The following is a 5,948-nucleotide window of genomic DNA, read 5'->3' on the forward strand; positions in this document are numbered from 1 at the left end:
GAAATCCTTGCACGCTTACATGTGAGACCAGCGCGCGCGCATATATATGAAATCCTTTCACGCTTACATGTGAGACCAGCGCGCGCGCATATATATGAAATCCTTTCACGCTTACATGTGAGACCAGCGCGCGCGCATATATATGAAATCCTTTCACGCTTACATGTGAGACACTCACGCGCATGAATGTGAAATCTTTGCGCTTATACATGTGAGACACTTACGCGCATACATGTGGAATACTTTTTGCGCACGCACACATGTGAAACAATATTTTGGGTGCCATGTTTGTACTACATGTCGAATCCATTTTGACTGGGAGTGGATGGAAAGGAAGATCGGATGTCTAACACTGTCATTACCAGCCGTGAAGTTAAAGCTGGCAGTATTTTTATGCTCCTAAATGTTTCCCATTCAGAAACAGCTCTAACTGTCAACACGTTGCAAAAATGAAACCTAGGTGGCTCAGGGTGCGTCATTGAGATTCGGCGTCTGTTGTTGTACGGCTGGCGCTGCATTAACTTACCATCACTTCCAGCGAATGTCGACGGAACGTGGGTCCAGAGCATAGCTGCAATCAGCACGAAGTACCGCAAAATATTTGCATAAATATATAGAAATAATGTATATATATACACATACATATATACACACATACACTATACAGGGTGATGAAAAAAAGAATGGGCCAAAACCATTGTGGTAAATTGGGGGGGCAATAACTACATTGACACAAGTATTGTATATTTTTGTTTTTATTTCATGCTTTACAAGTGCTCAATGTGACCACCAGCAGCATCACAATCAAGCCGATATGACTTAATTCGTTAAGATTACTTACTTGTTAAAGTAAAAAAAAAAAAAAAAAAAAAAGTAAGTACTTTATTTAATTAAAAATGTAATAATTTCAGTCTATTTCAATAATTTTGAAATGAATAAATGCGTGATGATTTTGGCACATTGATTTTTAATCACCCTGCACATACATCATATATATATATATAAACATATTATATACATATTCACTATATAAAATTATGTACACATAATATGCGGTCAATAAACTATACTGCGACATTTTATTCATAAACTGTAATACTGTCTTGCATCTGTGAATAAACACACAATTTGCACTTCAGCCTCCAAGGCATATTTATTTGGCAATTGGAAACGAGGTGGGGGGTGCAACACTTTTATTTTTTTTAATATTTCAAAATACAGTTCCAATGGACTTCTTCAAATTTGAAATTTTACCTTTTTCATCAATCATATGCAAACTGATATTGACTATCAAACCATACTCGGTGTAGTAGTTAAAGTTAAAGATACATTTTTATATACATACTCATTAACTTAAGTACTGGGGATGGGGCAAGTTAGTAGCTCACATGTTGTTTACTGAATTCTCATCTCAGAAGCGAAACAAACATTATTTCTTTTACACATTTTAAACAACAAACCAACCAAAACAATACTGCGCTCAAACCAGTGTGGTATAAATAAATATAATAAAAATTATTTGTTGTTGTGTGGGACATTTCCAACACCGTATATCCAGGTCTGCTCGCGTTGTCGTTGAAGAACTGGTTCCACGATGCTAGGCTAGCTGCAAAGGCTACCCCACGATACATCGGCGTGCCCGGGCATCTGTCTCGGAGTGCCCGCGCGGCGTGCGAGAACTATACCACCGAGCCACCAATACTTGCAATGGAAGACGGGCGGCACGCTGAAATGAATAATCAAAGGGAACACAAAGAAACAGACGAGCATTGGCACCCACATCGTATTCATACCGTCATTGAGTGACAATTCATCCCGCGCTTCCTTGGTCGAAATCGGTAAGAAACCTGGATTCGTCCACAATAGCGTCCCGAGGCCTCCATTTCAATGGGCCAAACACCGGAGGAACAGTCGACGCCCACGTCAATTGCGTCAGAAGCTACAATGTAGCTTATTGGTCAAACTAACGTCACCCCCTCACGATTTTACAAAATAAAAGCAGGCACATTATGTTAAATAGGAAAAGGGTGATTTTACACACCAAAAAAAGGTCCACGACACATATTTAGATGATATATATGTATTTATTCTATTAAGAATGTTGCCAAGCTTGAATGATGCTTTATACAAGTAAAAATATATCGCTTCCGCCGTAAATACTTTTATTTTGAAAAGGACCAGTACAGCTTCCTACTATAAAATGCCTCGTATACTATCTACTGAAATGCCGTGCACTGTCATTTGTGAGATGCTCTTCTACACACAAGTGAGATTCTGTGCAGTCTCATTACTGAGAGCCTCTTATACACACAAGTGAATAACCTCTCACACATAAGACTGAAAAATATCTCACATTCCTTGGTCAAACGTTCGTATAAATGCATGTGAAAACATCTGTACAGATACGTATGACTTAAAAAGCTATCAGACATAAGTCTCGGTAATTATAAGTATGGGGGTAATTATAAGTATCCACATTGATGCATGCCATTGAATTATAATAAATTGAATGGTTGAATAATCAAGAAAGCAAGATATTTTCATTAGCACATATATTTTAAGCTTGATAAAGATAGATCTAAATAAAGTTTAAGATTTTTTTAGCATTATTGAATAAATTATATTGTGTGTTTTAAACGTGGCATTAAAAAACAACAACAATAATATTACATTTTATTTTTAGGTGTCTTTCAGGACACTCAAGATTGCCGTACAAGGTAAAAGGTAAAAAATAAGTTAAAATACACACATACAGATAAAACCCACAACAATGTTAAATTAAAAAGAATAATGGAATTATGAGGAAGAAAGCCTGTCTGAATAAATATGTTTCAAGATGTTACTTGGCTGAGATTGTAAGGAAGTCCAAAGTATTGTGCGGCCTCATCAACATCAAATTATAATCGATATAAGGGTCAGCAGGGATGAAATCGAACTACATATTCACACACATTCAGTACTAGCCTACATTCTATAATGAAGTGGAACACTGATAAAGGTATAGTTTATGGTTTTTATTTAAAACTGTATTTTTGATGACTGCTGTTAGTTAAAACGTCCACTAGATGGCATTATATGATCTTGCATTGCACTAAAACCAGGTATATGAGCGTTGCATTTTGGGAAATGAAGATGCTATGAACGCTAATGGAGAAAACGCTAACGCTAGCGCGACCTCTTTCAAACCAAAGAAAAACTGGTAATGGTTTCGAAAAAACATATTTCAATTTCATGTACGCGAAACCATAAAAGGTTGATTTTGTTGCAGACGAGTTCCAGACTGCTCTAATCAGCGAATTACATCTGAGTTCTGTGTGATACAAGTGTCTGGTGAGTTGCTATGCTTTATGCTACTATGCAAGAGGATATGTCATAGACACGTTTTCCTGTAGAGTTGAGTTACAAGATATTGTGTCTTTTCTTTGTCTAAAAAACAATTGGAGGAAATTGGAAATATAGTAAGATGTTATTTTTTCAAATACAAATAAGTTAATGTTGTATGTTGATGCATTTTTGGAAAGTATTATCGATAGGTGGGCTAGTATCAGTCACTGTACAATTCATGAACAAATAGTTAAATGTGGGAAACGACCAATTTTGACCAGTATCGTAGGTTATACTTGCCATGCTGTACATTCTATGGTTGGTTGAAAATTAAGTTCTTGATATGCAGATTGTTTGTTTTTAATTGCTGGATCTACATCTGACAGACAGAATTGATGTCAAGGAGGATTCGGCCTGATTCAATGAGGGATTGAGGACCAATTTTTTTCAACTTCAGCCAACTGTTGGAGCATCACCCAAAGCAGATAAGGTCACCTTCACTACAAAATTCTTCACACAATATACAGTCACACTATCCCGATAGTACACACATACACTGAATAGTACAACAGACATTGAGGCACAGCAGCAAAAGACTTTGAAGGGACTGTTCAAATTCAATATTTTTTATTTAGATAGTTTGTGTATATTTTGGGGATTATATGATTTTGTGAGTTCTGTAGTACTTTGAATAAATGTTGTTGTTGTATTTTCTTACTAGCTGCCCTTGCTCCTTGAGTTGAACCTGTGTATATTACTATTCCATACTTAGTAACATCAAAACAAAATTCTTGTTCACATAAGCAAAAGAAATTACTAGTGGGATGAGCAAATTATTGCTTGGATAAAATATTCTATCACATGCATTAATAACGATAGCAATTTATCTGAAAACTACCAGACTTGCTTTTTTTTTTTTTTATTACATTGTAACAAAGCTATCTGTGACAAGTCTCTGTCTTTGGTTTTAAAAAATTAAACGTTAAAAATATCCTTTCCAACCCTTAAAAAAAAAAAAAAAAAAAAAAAATCATGTTATGTCTTTACAAGTTTTTGTTTTTTTCACCAACATATCAATACCTCTGGGGTTCTAAGTGGCCTTACCTTTTTGAAAATGTTTCTGAATATTCATAGGAAATGTATTATCTTTTAAAAAGTGTGCAGCAATGTATAACACCAAATCTTTCCAATCATTTTTTTCCTGGATAAAACTGTTAAATGAATCTAGAAATAATAGTGTGTATTTCTCTATCATTTTTTATACCGAAATGTAATTTTTGGAAAATTCTATTATTTTTAGCATTACTTTCGGGAAAAAAAAAAAGACTTGTGTAGTTGTGTGAGGTTCTCAGTTATGAGTGTACACGGTATTTTAGTAGACAGTGTAAAAGGGCTGCATATTACGATTCATTATTGGGCCTTTTCCAAATAATACGTTAGTGCGACAGAAGGGATATATACAGTGGGGAGAACAAGTATTTGATACACTGCCAATGGGTTTTCCCATTGGCAGTGTATTTACTTGTATGAAGGATCAGTCAAGTTTGGCAATATTCTTAAAAGTATAAATACATATATAATATAAATATGGGTCATGGACCTGTTTATTTTTGTATAATCACCTTTTTTCCTCTTTAACCTAATTTGCCTGCTTTTATTTTCTAAGGTCGTGGAGGAAAAGACGTTAGTTTGACCAATAAGCTACATTGTAGCTTATGACACAATTGAAGTGGGCGTCAACTGTTCCTCCGGCTTTTGGCACATTTAAATGGAGGCCAGTATCCGGACGAGTCCAGGTTACCTGCTGATATCGACAAAGAGAAGCACAGGATAAATTGCCACTCAGTGACGGTATGAATGTGGGTGCCAATGGTCGTCTGTCTCTTTGTGTACCCTGTGATTAATCATTTCAGCGTGCTGCCCGTCTTCCATTGCAAGTATTGGTGGCTCGGTGGTAGAGTTTTCGCACGCTGCGCGGGAACCCCGAGACTGATGCCCGGGCACGCCGATGCATCTTGGGGTAGCCTTTGCAGCTAGCCTCGCATCGGGGCAACAGTTCCGCTACGACAACGCGAGCAGACCAGGATATACGGTGTTGGAAATGTCCCACACTACAACAAATCATTATTTTATCCACACTGGTTTGAGTGCAATATTGTTGTGGTTGGTTCGTTGTTTAAAATGTGTAAAAGAAATAATGTTTGTTTTGCATGTGGGATGAGAATTCAGTAAAACGGCATGTGAGGGACTAACTTGTCCCCCCCCTCCACAGTACTTAAGTTACTGAATATGTATATAAAAATGGATCTTAAGCTACTATACCGAGTGTGGTTTGATTGTCAATATCAGTTTGCATATGACTGATGAAAAAGGTAAAATTTCAGATTTGAAGAAGTCCATTGGAACTGTTTTGAAATAAAAAAAACCATCCCACCTTGTTTCCAATTGCCAAATATATATGCCTTGTAGACTGAAGTGCAAATTGTGTTTATTCACAGATGCAAGACAGTGTTAAAGTATAAGAATAAAATGTCGCAGTAAGGTTTATTGACCACATATTATATGTACATAATATAATTATATATGAGGAATGTTTGTATATATAATTTATGTTTGTACATATG

At 36.1% G+C, this 5,948-nt stretch overlaps 1 long non-coding RNA gene across 2 annotated transcripts; it reads left to right on the top strand.

The window, feature by feature from the left end:
* The first annotated feature begins 1,846 nt into the window (after nt 1-1,846).
* On the top strand, nt 1,847-5,881 carry LOC130921198 (uncharacterized). Of its 2 annotated transcripts, XR_009064306.1 has the most exons (5): nt 1,848-3,199; nt 3,269-3,330; nt 3,711-3,814; nt 4,991-5,175; nt 5,238-5,880. It is a non-coding gene; the product is annotated as an uncharacterized LOC130921198 (long non-coding RNA). The 2 variants fall into 2 exon arrangements; XR_009064305.1 differs by having other exon boundaries at nt 1,847-3,199; nt 4,991-5,881.
* Nucleotides 5,882-5,948: the final 67 nt, after the last annotated feature.

Source organism: Corythoichthys intestinalis, chromosome 9 (assembly GCF_030265065.1).
Source record: "Corythoichthys intestinalis isolate RoL2023-P3 chromosome 9, ASM3026506v1, whole genome shotgun sequence".
Lineage (NCBI taxonomy): Eukaryota > Metazoa > Chordata > Actinopteri > Syngnathiformes > Syngnathidae > Corythoichthys > Corythoichthys intestinalis.